The 17937-nt window shown below is 45.6% G+C and overlaps 1 protein-coding gene across 2 annotated transcripts in view; it reads right to left on the reverse strand.

The window, feature by feature from the left end:
• Positions 1–17937, reverse strand: part of LOC140393827 (copine-8-like) — an 873667-nt gene that overhangs the window by 373417 nt on the left and 482313 nt on the right. The gene's annotated exons all lie outside the window — the stretch shown is intronic.

Genomic DNA, 17937 nt, shown 5'->3' on the forward strand with positions numbered 1-17937 from the left:
TCGCTTCCCTTGGGCTTTCCTTTACCACTCTAACAAATCCCACTGTCTTAACCTGTTTTACCACATCAGCCTTCCCAGTGCTTTTCTTCGACCACCAACACTGTGACTTTACATGGCCTAGTTTATTACAGTGAAAACATCTGAAACTTTTCATTTCTTTTCCACCCTCCTTGGATTTCTTTTTTAATCTGAGGTACACTCTCTTTATTGTTTCCCATCAGACCACCTTTACCTTTACGACTTGAGTATTTCTCATGTCCCCAGTTTCTATCCCTCACTGGCTGAAACTGATGTCGGAAACCAATCTTTGATTTATGAACTAATTCATAATCATCTGCCATTTCCGCTGCTAATCTCACAGTTTTAACCCTCTGTTCTTCCACATGAGTTCTCACTACATCAGGAATTGCATTTTTAAATTCCTCCAAAAGTATAATTTCTCTGAGAGCTTCATACGTTTGGTCTATTTTCAAAGCCCTTATCCATCTATCAAAATTACTCTGTTTGAGCCTTTCAAACTCCATGTATAGCTATCTTCTCAAATGAAATGAAAAAGTCTTCCACTTCCTTCTCATCAAACCTTGGCAATGCTTGGACATATTTAAATAGATCCTCACCACATCTTCGACTATGACGCTCTGTCTTATTATCCTCATCCATCTCCTCCAACTGTACGTGTCCCTTTACGTCTGCCAATTTAAACTGATTGGCATGTTTCATGGGCATGTTCTGAAGTTCAAACTCCCTCTCTTTATCTTTTTCCTTGACCTGTATCTCCCTTTCTTTTTCTTTTTGTTCTGCTAGGGCTATTCTTTCTTTCCTCCTTTCTTCTCTCTCCTTTTCTTTTTCCTCTCTCTCTCTTTCTATTTCCTCTCTCTCTCTTTCTTTTTCCCCTCTCTAACTCTCGTAGGCCAGCCGCTTAAATTTTTTCTCATGTTCCATTTGTTTAATTTGCAACTGAATTTTTGCCATTTCCAATGAGTCAAACTCTATCTCAGGCAACTTTAAAATGCTTAACCACCGCCATAATTACCTCATCTTTTCGCATTTTGTCAGGTAATGGTAACTGCAATGTTCTTGCCAAATCTAACAGTTCTCTTTTTGTTTCTGTCCGTAAAGTACTACGTGTGACATTCTCCACCCCCAAAAACTTCTGAGCCTCTGAAAGAGCCATTGTTTACAACACTCTCCCCACTTAAACTAAAATACCACACCGGAAAAGCAACAATCCTTCACGGTCTTTAAGTTCACAAACGCCAATCCAATAGTCTTTTATCCCGGACAAGCCCCCAGTTGTTATGGGTGAGGCGTTTTCAGAACCCCAAACTGTATCATGGAGTTCAACCAACCTCTCCCTTTTTGGATTTGTTGCTTTTGCTAGCACACGGCTTTTTTTTATGGGCACGTGGGTTTTTAAACACAAAACACTGTTTATTCCATGAACTCAACTTAACATCTTAAATAAACATTGGATCTCTCAACACCCCTTACTTCAAAGGTAAGTCAGAAAATATTGCAACAGTAAATAATTCCTTAAAATGTTCCTTCAAACTTCCAAGAGACTTAACACCTTTAAACAGTATCACATCAGGTTAAAGGATATATATTTTTTCTGTAGAATGGCAGAGATATATTATGCTTGGTTGACTTCAGCTCCAGCACCTGCTTTCTTCCTGCAAACTCTCTGGAAATACACAGACACACCCAAGCTGCTTTCTCAAACCTGGCTTTCTCCCTTCATGCAGATCACAGCAAACCAGAACTTCTCAAGATGCTGTCTCAAACTGGCTTTCTACTTTTAAACTGCTCTCATCAAAACCAGCCAGGCACTTTTTAACTGCTCTCAGCAAAACCAGCCAGGCACTTTTCAAAACTGAAACTACAAAATGGCTGAACTGAGCTGAGCTCCACCCACTCTCTGACATCACTGTTTTCTTAAAGGTACATTGCTTACACATCCATTTCTTAAAGGCACTCTTGCATGACACCACCCTCCACAAATTTTGTCCTTTTCTTCTATTCACACAAGTCAGTTCTAACACTCAAAAAAATATTGGTTTCCTTCTCGTTACAGGAGAAGGGAGAGCGCAAAACCTTTTAGATAGTCTGAGACTTGTGATAGCCCTCCAGAGAGTTGCTGAATCGGTCCAGGTTCAGCGCCAGTTTTGCTGTTGTGAAAGTCTACGAATCCTGCCCCGGCGTCAACACGTAGTCTCAGGAACAGAGAATCCAGTCCCAGATGTTGATGTTAGATCAATTGTAAATTTTAGCTTTTGTAATCTAAGGGAAGGGACTTGGGACAAAAGTGCACATGAAGTTAGGTCATAGATTAGCAATGATCTTGTTGAATGGACTTGTGTTCCTGTGCTTTCCATGTTGCTGCAACTATAAACATCAAAATATTACATGAAAATAAAGTCCAAATGTCAAAACAGGGATGTAATTATGCCCCAAATTACATTCCAGTTCCAGCCATCCCCACCCTTTAACTTTTTTTAAACAGGAAAAGTACAATGACATAAGGAGATCTACTGATGGCCGATAAAAGCTATCCCTGCTCAAGCACACTAATAATTGATAAATATTATAACAGTAACCGGCCATGTTTCTTTGTTCTGTGCATCTAATTTTTCAATCCGTTCATATGCACTGCTGGAATAACTTGGCTATTCTTCATAATCCTATGTGCAGAAATGATAGAGTTTGAAGTGACTCTTTCGTCCAGGATGCTGGCACATTCTCGCTTCTATGAGACACATTATCACACCATGAACCTACTCTTTTGTGCAGACTCTGGGACACATAATGGGCATCCAAATGTTTTCATTTCTTCACCCAATTCTGGTTATGGACTGAAGTTGATAAAAGCTGTAAATTTCGAAGCTCAAGCATCAACAAGAAGCTCTGCCCAATTGCGTAGGTTTGTACAATACACGCATAGTTGCAGTGTTAAAATTCTAAAGAGACCGCTTCTGTGTAAGAGAGATTGCCTCACAAACATCATGGAACACCAGCTGTTAATATACTCCGATAAAATAATGTCAAGTGTCGTTGTATCTTTGGTGCTGTTGGTTGCCAATGCTACCGTGCTCGTGAACCCCACTGGTATCTCTATTCCCTACTGAATGCACCTCTGACTCATCAAAAGCAATGTCTTGTTTTATTCCATGCAGTGTATCCAGAAACATTTAATAGGCATTTTGAATGGTGTCCCCTTCAGTTGAAATTGCCACATATTCCATTCATCGAATGTGTATACAATTTATTGCGAATTTAGCAATTTTGAACAGTGCCAGCACATGTATGTATCCCAGAATGACCCACATTAATTCCGGAATATCTCTCGCATGTTGCTTTTGCAAGTAATATTCGACTTTCCACACTTCAGAGAACACCGCGTCCCCTAGTATGCATAAAGCATCATGTTCCATAAGTATTTTATCACATCAGTGGATGCATAACCCAATCATTTCTAACCCCATTCTCAGCCAAAACGTCTTCAAAAATTCTTTTTGAAGAAAGTCAATCCAATCAACATGCTGTGAAGTAGTTTTGCTGAAAGTATGCTCCACATATGATTTTTATTTTATGCAGGTGAAAAAAATCTCTTCTTACTTCTAATCTTACTTTAACCTTCATGATTTAGAGTCATCTGTTCTCTCCTTCCACATTCACAATCAAATATCTATACCATTTATGCCTGTCAGTACTTTAAAGACTTGGATCCTTAATCATGCTGTACATGATAGAGCTCTAATACAAATGCAGCATTGCAGAGTTCATAAGGATGGATTTAGAAAGAAATTTAAATGCCACACTGACAAAGAAGGGTGATCTTCCCTATGTGAACAAGAAGCACTTGATGGTAATGTGTGTAAAAATAATAACATATTCTCTGCCCAGAAACACCTATGATTATTCAAAAGTGGATACATGTTTAAATGATAATAATTCGGTCTTTTCTGAGATATAATGGAGTGACGTGTTACCTTTCAATTCAACAATTCCAATGTTCCCCAGGGCGACCTCTCATCCTACATCCTCCATAAACTCGAGCTCATCCAGATTTCTGCTGCCTGCATCCTAACTCATCCGAAGTCTCGTTCAGTCCTTGAGCCTGCTCGGCCATTCAATACGATCATCACCTGATCTCACCTCGGCCTCAACTCCACTTTCCTGCCAGTTCTCCATAACCCTTCAACCTATTACGAATTAAAAATCTGTCAATCTATTCGTTAAATGTACTCAATGTCCCGGCGTCCACCATACTCTGGGGTAATGAATTCCACAGATTCGCGATCCTTTGAGAGAAATAATTTCTCCTCATCTTTGTTTTAAATCTGCTACCCCTTATCCTAAAACTATGGGGCGAGATTCTCCAACAATGGGGCTATGACCCCACGCCCGTGAGAAAATGGGCGCGAATCACTCCGGACATTTTTCTGCAAAGTCCAGAGTGATTCTCCATTTTTAAGGGGGCTAGCAGAATCCCGGAGTAGTCCACGCAGCTCCGGCTGCCGATACGGGGCCCTGCACATCCGGCCGCCGGCCCCGCGCGACATGGCGGACACACGCAGCGGTCTGGCACTGAAGAAGTAGGCCCCCCCCCCAGATCGCGTGCGCCCGCTTATCGATGGCCCCCGATCGTGGGCCTGGCTGTCATGGAAGCCCCCCCCCCCGGTGACGGATCCCCCCGCACCCCACCAGGATGGCCACCGCAGCCGCGACTCTGAGCTCCCGCTGGGTGGAACCAAGCGTGAACCACGCCGGCGGGAACTCAGCTGGTTGTCCACGGAGTATCGCCGCGGGGGCCTCTTTCAATGGCCCACGACCGGCGCCACATTGAACGCGCACGCGCCACTGCCGGCGATTCTCCGATCGCCGGAGAGAATCGCGGGAAGGCGTTGGGCCAGATTGCGGGTCCGACGCCCCATTCTCCGCCCCCGCGCCTAGTGCTATTGCGCCACGGCGGCTTGGAGAATCCCAGCCATGATCTCTCGATCTAGATTTCCCCACAAGTGGAAGCAGCAAGGCTACATCTACTTTATCTATACCTTTTATTATCTTATAAAGCTCAATTAGATCGCCTCTCATTCAACGAAACTTGAGGAAGTATGGGCGAAACTGCTTAATCTTGGTTCATAAGACAAACCCCTCATTTTTGGAATCAACCTCCTGAACCTCCTCTGAACTTTAGGTGAATTAGACATTCTGAATTCTCCTGGGGCTGGTTTAGCACAGTGGGCTAAATAGCTGGCTTGTAATCCAGAACAAGGCAGCAGCGCAGATTCAATTCCTGTACCTGCCTCCCCGAACAGGCACTGGAATGTGGCAACTAGGGGCTTTTCACAGTAACTTCACTGAAGCCTACTTGTGATAATAATAAATGAAAATGAAAAATGAAATGAAAATCGCTTATGGTCACAAGTAGGCTTCAAATGAAGTTACTGTGAAAAGCCCCTAGTCGCTACATTCCGGCACCTGTTCGGGGAGGCTGGTACGGGATTTGAACCGTGCTGCTGGCCTGCCTTGGTCTGCTTTCAAAGACAGCGATTTAGCTCAGTGTGTTAAACCAGCCCCGGTAAATAAGCGATTATCAAATTTCCCTACTCTTGTCTGATTCCTCGATCAAATTTCTCTACTCTTGTAGGATTCCTTGGTTTACACTGTATTCCAAGTGGCACGGTGGCACAGTGGTTAGCACTGCTGCCTCACAGACAAACCTGGGTTCAATTCCGGCCTTGGGTGGCTGTCTATGTGGAGTTTGTATTTCTTCCCTGTGCCTGTGGGGGTTTCCTCCGGGTGCTCTTGTTTCCTCCCACAGTCCAAAGATGTGCAGGTTAGATGCATTGGCCATGCTAAATTGCCCCTTAGTGTTCAAAAGGTTGATTGGGGATACTGGGTGGAGATGTGGGCCTAAGTAAGGTGCTCTTTTCAAGGGCTGGTGCAGACTCAATGGGCCGAATGGCCTCATTCTGCACTGTAAATTCTATGAAATCTGTGAAATCTATGAGCAAATCTTGGTTTTAAAGCCTTCAGGCTTATTTTTACATTCCTCTGTCACTTCACATTTTCCAATCTCTGCAGCCACTCCAGCCTTAATAGTATTTGACATTTCTGCACTATTCTTTGTCTCTTGAGCATCTCTGATTTTCAACCTTTTGCCATTTGTTACCAGGGGCGGGATTCTCCGACCCCCCGCCGGGTCGGAGACTCGCCGGGGCCTGGCGTGAATCCAGCCGAAGTCCCGCTGCTGGAATGCGTGTCCCGCCGGTGAGAATCAAACCACATCTCTTGCCGGCGGGACTAGGCGGCGCCGGTGGGCTTCGGGGTCCAGGGGGGGTGCAGGGCGATCTGGCCCCGGGGCGTGCCCCCACGGTGGCCTGGCCCGCGATCGGGGCCCACCGATCCACGGGCGGGCCTGTGCCGTGGGTGCACTCTTTTCCCTCCGCCTCGGCCACAGCCTTCACCATGGCCGACGCGTAAGAGACACCCTTCCCTGCGCCTGCGCGGGGATGACGTCAGCAGCCGCTGGTGCTCCCACGCTTGCGCGGACTTCCGCCGGCCGGCGAAGTCCTTTCGGCCCCGGCTGGCGTGGCGCCAAAGGTCATTCTCGCCAGCCGGCGGCGTGCCAACCACTCCGGCGCGGGCCTAGCCCCTCAAGGTGAGGGCTTGGCCCCTAAAGATGCGGAGAAATTTGCCTCTTTGGGGAAGCCCGGCGCTGGAGTGGTTCCCGCCACTCCATCCCGCTGGGACCCCCCGCCCCGCCGGGTAGGGGAGAATTACGGCCCATGTCTTCAACTGCTTGGACTCTAATCTAAGTCTAACAGGAATAAAATTGGATGGACCATCGGCATTGACCGAGACACTGGACAATGGGTACGGTTTTCTGGTCCAACTTGCCCAGCATCAGAAGTTCTCACTGCACGGTCAATGGATCTTTGGATTGTCAGGAATATTTACCATCCCGACCACAGCGATTCCCATGGCAGACAGGACCAGATGATTTAGGCTAACAGCAAACTCAGTCTGCAAAGCCCTTCTAAATTACATCAGGGTGCTTGTGCCGAAATCGGCAGAGCTGTCTCACAGAATAGTCAAGCAACAACCTGACATTGTCAGACTCACAGAATCATAACTTACAGGCAATGTCACCTCACCATCCTGGGGTATGTCCATGACAGTATTCATAAGAGAAACCATTAAACAGTCCTCGAGGAGAAGAAGTCCCGTCTTCATATTGAGAATACCTTGAATGCTCTTGTGTGGCAAGACCACCGTGCTGAATTTGTGGGTTCTAGTAGTTGTGTCCAACGTCTGTTTAAGTTCCGAGTCATGTGACATGCGCAACGTCATCAGCTATTTCATCGGCTTTTGGGGTGTCTAATGCCTGTCATGTGAGAGTGCCTTTAAGAAATGGATATTTAAGCAATGTACCTTTAAGAAATGCAGTGATGTCAGACTGTGGGTGGAGCTTGGTTTTAGATCAATCATTTTGCAGTTTTTAGTTTTCAGTTTTGAGGAAAAGAGCTTGGGTGAGTGTCTGTGTTTGCAGTGAGCTGGATCTGCTGTGATCTTTGCCATGAAAGACTATCTCTGGATCATTTGGGTGATTTAAACTCATAAAAGTAAAGCCTTTAACCTGATGTGTTTCTGTTTAAAGGATTAAGTCTCTAGGATGTTGAAAGGAATAACTGAAGGATTATTTAGTGTTGTATTATTTTCGGGGTTATCTTTGAAGTAAGGGGTGTTAAGAGATCCAATGTTTATTTAAGAGGTTAAGTTGAGTTCATGGAGTAAACATTGTTTTGTGTTTAAAAACCCACTTGTCCATAATTGTAATCCCACACCTAGGGAACAAGCCGTGTGATCGGAAAAGCACCAATAGCATTAAAGGGGGAGGTTGGTTGAACTCCATGATACATTTTGGGGTTCTGAAAATACCTCACCCATAACAATTGGGGGCTCGAGGGGGATAGAAGTCTATCTATTGGATTGGCTTTTGTGAACTTAAAGACAGTGAAGGAGTGTTGCTTTTCCGGTGTGGGGTTTTAGTTTAAGTGGGGAGTGTGTTGTGGACAATGGCTCTTTCAGAGGCTCAGAGGTTTTTGGGGGTGGACACGATTACACGTGATACCTTACTTTCAGAGAGTAAAAACAGACTGTTGGGTCTGGCAAAAACATTGCAGTTACCATTACCTGACAAAATGCGATAAGATGAGGTAATTATGACGGTGGTTAAGCATTTAAAGTTGCCTGAGATAGATTTTGACTCACTGGAAATGGCAAATATTCAGTTGCAAATTAAATAAATGGAACATGAGAAAGAATTAAAGCAGCTTGATCTGAAAGAGAGAGAGAGAGGAAAAAGAAAGAGAAAGCGAGAGAGAGGGGAAAAAAGAGAAAGAGAGAGAGAGGAAAAAGTAAAGGAGTGAGAAGAAAGGAGAAAAAAAAGAATAGCCCTAGCAGAACAAAATGAAAAAGAAAGGGAGATACGGATCAGGGAAAAGGATAAAGAGAGGGAGTTTGATCTTCAGAAAATGGCCATGAAACATGACAATCAGTTAAAATTGGCAGACGTAAAGGGAAACGTACAGTTGGATGATAGTGATGAAGATAGTGAGAAAAAGCGTCATAGTCGAAGGCTTGATGGGAATCTATTTAAATATGTCCAAGCATTGCCAAGGTTTGACGAGAAGGAAGGGGAAGCCTTTTTCATTTCATTTGAGCAGGCAGCTAAACAAATGAAATGGCCACAGGACATGTGGGTATTACTGATTCAAATAAAGCTGGTAGGTAGAGAGTGAAGTGTTTGCATCACTATCGGAGGGGGTATCGGAACGTATAAGGAGGAGAAGAAATCCATCTTAAGTGCATATGAGCTAGCGCCTGAAGCTGACAGACAAAGGTTTAGAAATTTAAGGTCAAACATACATGGAGTTTGAAAGGCTCAGAGTAATTTTGATAGGTGGATAAGGGCGTTGAAAATAGACCAAACGTATGAAGCTCTCAGAGAAATTATATTCTTGGAGGAGTTTAAAAATTCAATTCCTGATGTAGTGAGAACTTATGTGGAAGAACAGAGGATTAAAACTGCGAGAATAGCAGCAGAAATGGCAGATGGTTATGAATTAGTTCATAAATCAAAGCTTGGTTTCCGACATCAGTTTCAGACTGTGAGGGATAGAAACTATGGACATGAGAAATACTCAAGTCGTAAAGGTAAAGGTGATCTGATGGGAGACAATAAAGAGAGTGTACCTCAGATTAAAAAAGAAATCCAAGGAGGGTGGAAAAGAAATGAAAAGTTTCAGATGTTTTCACTGTAATAAACTAAGCCATGTAAAGTCACAGTGTTGGTGGTCGAAGAAAAGCACTGGGAAGGCTGATGTGGTAAAACAGGATAAGACAGTGGGATTTGTTAGAGTGGTAAAGGAAAGCCCAAGGGAAGCGAAGGAAGTGCAAACGATTGTACAGCCTGTTCAAGAAGTAATTGTTAAGAAGGTGCCAGATATCTTTGAAGAATTTACTTGTGTGGGTAAAGTTTACTTATGTGTATCAGGAGGAGGTGAAGAAGTCACAATTTTAAGAGATACAGGGGCTACTCAGTCTTTAATGGTAAGAGATGAGGAATTATGTAGTTTGGGAGGAATGTTTCCAGAAAAGGTGGTGATATGTGGAATTCAAGGTGAGAGAAGCAGCGTTCCATTATATAAGATAAGGTTGGAAAGTCCAGTGAAGAGTGGTGAAGTGGTAGTATGAGTAATAGATAAACTATCTTGTCCAGGAATACAGTTTATCTTGGGTAATGATATAGCTGGATCGCAGGTGGGAGTGATACGTACTGTGGTTGATATGCCAGTGGAAAATCAGACAACTGAAGGGTTGAAGGACGAATATCCTGGGATTTTTCCGGATTGTGTAGTCACAAGGTCGCAAAGTCATAGGTTAAGACAAGAGGAGAAATCAAAGAGTGAAGATTGAAGTGCAATTATCAGAAACGATTTTTGATCAGATGGTTAAAAAAGAACAAGAACAGGTGGAGGATGAGGCGGATATTTTTAGTTCAGGAAAATTGGCCTGGACTACATAAAGATGTAATTAAATTTTGTCAATCATGTCACACATGTCAAGTGATAGGGAAACCTCCAGCGCATTTGAGGAACCTTTTACGAGGGGATGTAGTTAAATTTTGTTAATCATGTCACACATGTCAAGTGATAGGGAAACCTCAAGCAGTGATAAAACTAGCGCCCTTAATATCCATTCCAGCATTTTAGGAACCTTTTATGAGGGTTGTGTAGGACCGCTTCCTAAAACAAAAAGTGAGAATTAATATCTTTTGACTGTAATGGATGTGTCTACTAGGTTTTCAGAGGCCATTCCAGTACGTAATATTACAGCTAAAAGGATTCTGGAGGGGTTACTTAAATTCTTTACTAGATATGGACTACCCACAGAAATTCAATCGGATCAAGGATCGAATTTTACTTCAAAGTTATTCAAAGAAGTTATGGATAGCTTAGGAATAAAACAATTTAAATCAACTGCGTACCATCCAGAATCGCAGGGAGCTTTAGAAAGGTGGCATCAGACATTAAAGACAACGTTGAGGGCGTATTGTCAAGATTATCCAGAGGATTGGGATAAAGGAATTCCATTTGTATTGTTTGCAATTAGGGATGCACCTAATGAGTCTACCAAATTTACTCCTTTTGAACTAATTGTTGGTCATGAGGTAAGTGGACCACTTAAATTGATTAAGGAAAAATCGGTGGGTGAGAAATCGGAAATTACACTATTGGATTACGTGTCAAATTATAGGGAACGATTAAATAGAGCAGGTGAATTGGCTAGACAACATTTGAAAGTTGCACAAAATGTGATGAAACGGGTAGCGGACAAGAAATCCAAAGTTTGTAGTTTTGCCAGTGGGGATAAAGTTTCAGTGTTGTTACCAGCGGTAGGGGAGCCTTTAAAAGCTAGGTTTTGTGGACCGTATCAGATTGAAAGGAAATTAAGTGAGGTGAATTATGTGGTAAAAACACCAGATCGAAGGAAGTCTCACCGAGTGTGTCATGTGAATATGCTTAAAAGGTACTTTGAAAGAGAAGGAGAGAAAAAGGAGGCTTTAATGATTCTAACTCAAAGTGACAAACCAAATCCAGATGTCTGTGAATTTGACATACCTCAAATTAAATTGGAAAATGAGGATGTTCTTAAAAATTGGGTTGAATTGTTAAGTTACCTTACAGAGGAAAAATGAACTGACCTGAAAGAGTTATTGATATCACATAGGCAAGTTTGGAGAGATAAATTGGGAAATACTAAAATGGCTATACATGATGTATATGTGGGAAATGCTGTTCCAATCAAACAACATCCGCATAGACTTAACCCTTTAAAATTGGCACAGGTTAACAAAGAGATTGAGAGTATGCTTACAAATGGCATAATTCAAATTGGGTTGCAGCCAATGGAGCTCACCCATAGTGATGGTACCTAAACCAGACGGTACCCAATGGTTGTGTGTGGACTATCGAAAGGTGAATGCAGTTACAAGAACGGACTCTTACCCTATCCATGCACACCTTGTACAGTGAGGACTTATTCAATAAACTTCTGTTAATCTTGCCTCAACCTTACATGCTTCTGTAATCCTATTTCTTTTGTACAGTTAGTATCAAGGCACAACAGTTTACAAGAAGAAAACTAGTAATGAGGGTGCGATCAGACGAAAGAACAAAGTTTTATTTTTCAAAATTCATTGGAGTAGAGCAACTTCAAAAGATCAGTCGATGAACTGCATTAGACCATTGGTAAGGTTTTGAGGCAAAATAATTCAAAGGGAGGGCCCGAACCAATTTTAAAGCAGCAATGGAGTCAGGCTGTGGGACTCGCCACATGGAGTACAGTAATAGATGGAAGTAGAACGGAGCAGAGAACAAAAGATCATCATAATTGGATGAAATTTGAAGCTGTTGCAAGTTAAAGCCGATGAAAGTTAAAGCTGTTACAAATTGGTAATTCATCTTGAATGAACTAGATCACTGAATTAGGCAATGAATGAGAGCATTCCGACACCATAGAAAACAGTAGCCAATTTTGGCATGATTCGACTCTTTTCATGAGTACTCCAACAATGGAAGCCAGATTGAGAGTTTCCATTATCATACCCAAGCCAACAAAATATCGCAAGAGATTAAGGTATTCTTAAGTACAATCAGAAGCAGATCTTTTAATTTGCGAAGATAGTTAAGTGTCCAGATATAAGGGGCGGGATTCTCCACGAACCGGCGGGCCGAGCCACTCCGGTGCCGAGGAGTGGCGTGAACCACTCCGTGTCGGGCCGCCCCGAAGGTGCGGAATCCTCCACACTTTCAGGGGCTAGGCCGGTGCTGGAGTGTTTGGCATGGAAGGGCTTGGCGCCACGCCAACCGGCGCTGAAGGGCCTCAGCCGGCCAATGCAAGTTGGTGCATGAGCGGGAGCGCCAGCATGGCTGTCATCATCCCAGCGCATGCGCAGGGCAGTTCTTCTCCGCAACGGCCATGGTGGAGGTTGACAGCAGCCGGTGCGGAGGGAAAGAGTGCCCCCATGGCAGAGGCCCACCCGCGGGTCGGTGGGCCCCGATCGTGGGCCAGGCCACTGTGGGGGCACCCCCCGGGGCCAAATCCCTCCGCTCCCCCACGAGGACTCTCTCTGCAGGCCGCCCGTGAAGCCAGGTACTGCCGGTAAGGACCTGTTGTGATTTACGCTGGCGGGACCCGCCAAAAAAGTGGGCGGCCACTCGGCCCATCGCGGGCTGGAGAATTGCCGGGGGGGGGGGGGGCGCTGCCAGCAGACCGGTGCAACGCAATTCCCGCCCCCGCCAAAACAACGGCGCCGGAGAATTCGGCAGCTGGCGGGGGCATGATTCACGCCACTCCCCGGCGATTCTCCGAACCGGCGGGAGGTCGGAGAATCCCGCACAAGGTCCGGGATTCTCCAAAATCGTGGATAAGTGTTGACACCGGCGTAAACACCGGAGTGCTTCACACTGCCGTCAACGGGCCTCTTGGCCCAGCGATTCTGCAACCCACAGGGGGCAGCATGGCGCTAGAGTGCTTCACGCAGCTCAAGCTGCCGATACAGGCCCCAGCACTTTCGGCTGGCCCCCATGCAACATGGCGGAGCCCTACAGCGGTCCGGCATGGAAGAAGATAGGCCCTCCCAGAGTCTGCGCGCCTGTTGATCGGTTGCCCCGATCACGAGCCTGGCCATCGTGGTGGCTCCCCCCGGGAGTCTGATCCCCCCGCCTCCCGGAACCACGCCAGCGGGACTTGGCGGGAACTTGGCTGATCAACTGCGGAGAATCGCCGCAGGGGCCTCTTTCAACAGCCCCCGACCGGCGGCGCCTCAACCACGCACATGCGACTGGCGGCAATTCTCCGGTCGGCGGAGAATCGCGTCTCGGCATCGGACCCGATCACGGGCATTCACCGCCCCCGCGCCGATCCCGATTTCGCCGTGGAGGCTCGGAGAATCACGCCAAGGTGTATCAAAAACTGTCAAAAATATTAGAAGATCATTATTTACCAAAGCCCTTGGTTATTGCAATGAAGTATCGTTTTTATCGTAGGAATCAGTAGGTGAAAATGTTGTGCAGTTGGTTGGAATCAACCCTCAAGTGACTTGCAGAGCTTTGTGAATCTTGCAATTCATTAGATGACACAGTTAGAGATCGTTTAGTGTGTAATTTGAAAAATGAGGCCATGCAACGGTGGTTATAAACGGAACGTAATCAAAATCGGAAGACTGCATTAGATGTTGCTGTTTCAATGGAACTCGCAGCTAAGGAGGCTTCACAGCTCAAAGCAAGCACGGGGATCCATAAACTGCCTGCTGGTCAGAAGAAATCTATCCAGCAACAGGCATGTCATTGCTGTACAAAAACAAGCCATTTACAGGCTGATTGCTGGAGCAAGGACAGCAAATGTAAAAATGGTGCACAACTGGCCACACAGCAAGAGCTTAGTGAGTAAAATATCTTCTCCAGAGTAGAATACTCAAAGGAAGAAACAGAACTCATTCAAAGGAAGAAACAAACTCAATTCAGCTGAGAAAATCCAAAATGTGGAAGAAAAGCATAACAATCACAATGAAACAAAAAAATTTATTCCAGTGAAGAATCATAGTTGTACGTGCTATCAGTTTCGGGTGAGTCACACCATTTTCGGGTAGAGCCAAAATTAGCTTAGAAATGATCTCATTGGTTCGGTTAAAATAATGAATACAGAAATGGTTGGGAATGATTCGGTCTAAGTGAGCAATTTCAAGGAGTAAAATTCAATTTCATCGCCAGGATTCTTTCCCAAACAGCAATGCCAAAAGTGGCAAAGATTGAAAAGAGAAAAGCGTTTCATATTTCTATTGGAATTTTAATCTGCCACTGTATAAAGATAAGGGGCGAGATTCACCAATTACGGGGCTATGTCCCCACGCCCGTGAATTAACGTGCGTGAATTACTCTGGACTTACCTGGACTAAGTCCAGGGTGATTCCCCGACTTGCAGGGGGCTAGCAGAGCCCCGGAGTAGTCCTGGTAGCTCAGGCTGCCGATACGGGGCCCTGCACTTCCGGTGGGGGGTCCGCGCATGCGCACGGCAGCGCCACACGACATGGCCGACCCACACCGCGGACCGGCACCAAAAACAAAGGCTCCCCCAGATCGCGTGCTCCTGCGGATCGGTGGCCCCCCGATTGGTAGCCCGGCCATCCTTGGGGGCCCCCTGTGAACGATCCCCCCCCGCCCCCCCACCAGGGTGGCCGCGGGCTGAATCCGCATCCGCCACGCCGACTTCCCGATGGGTGCAACCATGAAAGAACCACACCATCGGAAACTCGGCCAGCTGTACTCGGTGAACCACCGCGGGGGCCTCTTTCAATGACCCCCGACCGGTGCCGCGTCTACAGTGCGCGCGCGCAATTGGAAGCGATTCTCCGGGGACCGGAGAATCACGGGAGCGGCATTGGACCCAATCTTGGGTTTGACCCCCATTCTCCGCCTCTGTGCTGATCGCAATTTCGCCGCGGAGGCTCGGAGAATCCCGTCCAAGATCAGTGCCCTGCACCATAGTAAAGGTGGAAAATATAATTTAATTCATTGGTTCGCAAAAATAATAAAAATATTAAAGGCATGTTTTCAATTAAGTGGGATTTACATCTACAGTAATTCTCTGTAGCTTGTTCGTACATTACTTTGTAAAATCACAGAGTCACATGGCATAGGAGGGGGCCATTCAGCCTGTCCTGCCCATGCCAGCAAGAGCAACTCAGTCAGTTCCACTCTCCCATCTTTTCCCTGTTACCTCTTTCACTATGGCTAGGCCAGCATCTTCTTCCTCAACAAAGACAGAACGAAATTTCTGATGAAGTATCTGAGCCCTGCCTTTTTCCTTTTTGCACAGATCGACTTTTGACCCCTGATTGATCACACCCCACTTTTTACACTTTTACTATTTATTTACAAACAGAAAGCATTGAAATTTCCTATTTTGTTAGCTTTCAGTCTCTTCTTTGTGACTCTTATTTACTTCATCACTTCCTTTCTGAACTTCCGATAGTGAACCTGGTTCTGACATGTAGCATTTGTCTTTCTGCATGATCTTACTTTCTGGCTCTTCAATTATCCAGGGAGCTCAGGCTTTGGTTGTTCCACCTTTCCCCGTTGTTGAAAAGTATCTCAAATATGCCTGAACCATCTCCTCTTCAAAGAAAGTTAATTGTTCTGTTGCAGCTTTGCCTGGTAATCTTTGACCCCAATTTAACTTGGACAAATCTGTTCTCACTTCAATGAAACTGACAGTCTTAAAATTAAGAATTTTTATTCCAGTTTACTCCTTGTCCTTTTTCATGATTCACCTTATGATACAATGATCATGGTTCGTGAAATGTTTCCCTATTGACACTTGATCCACTCATTAAACAGAATCAGTAATGCATCCTTCCTTGGTGGGCTGGTGTCACATAAAGAATTTGTGTGTCCACAATGAATCTGGTTTGCAATTTTGGTAGTTTAAAAATAAAGGAGGTTATTTATTACCCCCTAATTGCGGCAGAGGTTTAAAATGTGATGACTCACTCACTCGACTCACACCATCACTCACAAAGAGATTAGATGCAGATGAAGAAATAAACAATATATTTAGAATGTATAATTTTCTCAGTTGGCAGGCCTGTAGTTTCTTCAAGAGTTGATGTTTTTTGTGAAGTGAAGGTCTTTTAAGCAGAGGTTTTCCAGAAAGCTGCGAGGCTTTCTGTTGTTGACGTTCCAGGGGGTTGGTTCTCAGCGACCTTAAGTCGGAACAGGTTGGAGAGAGTCCTTCTTCCACATTTAAGATGTTGCTGTTTATTACCTTAGCTGTGTTGTTGACCTGCAGCTGGCTCAATGACTTCCACTTTTATGGAACTCCGCAAGCAACTTTTGTTATTCTAAAAGCAGACATTATGTGACTTCTACAAATTCAAAATCCTTTGTCCATAGCAAGGTAGTCTGTTGATTTTATATCCTGTATTGTTATTTGACTGAAATTTATCCTGTCTTGTTTGGATTAAAAACAATCATGTCGGATTGATGGGATCCCTTTCACATTTGTCCAACACACATTGAGTTTCAATATTTTGTTTTCCATGGTGAAACAGAAAGATGAGTCAGCTCGAATTCTACAGTTTAATTGTTGATGATCCATCCTTTAACAAAGGGATGTGACAATTGCTTGGCTGGCTGTGAATGTCCATAGTCAAATTAGTTATCAGCTTAAGCCTCCAAATTCCTGTCTGGCTTTGATTTCCAGAGGATGCGCAATTTGTAGTAACAATTTTAACAGACTGTTGCCAATCCATAATTGCCCTTGAATGTCATGTCTGACTAGGTCATTTCGAAGGGCAATTAAGAATCAACGGCTGCTGTTCATCTGGAGCAGCATGTAGGCCATGCCAGGTAAGTGTATCAGATTTCCTTCCCTACAGTAGATTCGTGAAAAGACTGGGATTTTAAAACAATCAATGGTAGCTTCAGGGCACTATTACTGAGACTAGCTTTTCAATTCCAAATTTAATTAATTAAATTTAAACTCTGCCAGCTATCATGTTGGGATTCAAACCCACCTCCCTCAGAGCATTAGCCTGGGTCTCTGGATTTCTAGTCGAATTACAATTCCAGTACACCACCACCACAACATTGTCACCCCGCCTCCTTTGCTTACTTTCCCATCTTTCCTGAACACCTTGGGCAGGATTCTCCCCGACCCGGCGGGGCGGAATGGCGTGAACCACTCCAGCGTCGGGCCGCCCCAAAGGTGTGGAATCCTCCGCACCTTCAGGGGCTAGGCCCACCCTGGAGTGGTTTGCGCCCTGCCGGCCGGCGGGAAAGGGGCTTGGCGCCACGCCAACCGGCACCGAAGGGCCTCCGCCGGACGGCGGCAGTTGGCACATGCGTGGGAGCACCAGTGCGTGCTGGCTTCATCCCCATGCACGCGCAGAGGGCTTCGTTTCCACACCAGGAATGGCGCACGTACAGCCTCCGGTGCGGAAGGATAGAGTGCCCCCATGGCACAGACCCGCCTGTGGATCGGTGGGCCCCGATCGCGGGCCAGGACACCGTGGGGACACCTCCCCGGGCCAGATCCCCCCCACGCCCCCCCAAGAACCCCTGAGCCCGCCCGTGCCGCCAGGTCTCGCCGGTAAGGGACCTACTCCAAGTTACGCTGGCGGGACTGGCAAAAGACGGGCGGGACTTCGGCCCATCGCGGACCGGAGAATTCGGGCAGCCCTGACGCCCATGGAGTCGCGCCGGACCCCGCCAATCTCCGAGGTGGGCATCACGACTCACACTGTGCTGATTTTTTGGGGGCCGGTGAATTAGGAGGACGGCGGGGGACGAATTCACGTCGACCCCT

The sequence above is a fragment of the Scyliorhinus torazame genome, chromosome 17 (genome assembly GCF_047496885.1).
Source record: "Scyliorhinus torazame isolate Kashiwa2021f chromosome 17, sScyTor2.1, whole genome shotgun sequence".
In the NCBI taxonomy this organism is placed as follows: Eukaryota; Metazoa; Chordata; class Chondrichthyes; order Carcharhiniformes; family Scyliorhinidae; genus Scyliorhinus; species Scyliorhinus torazame.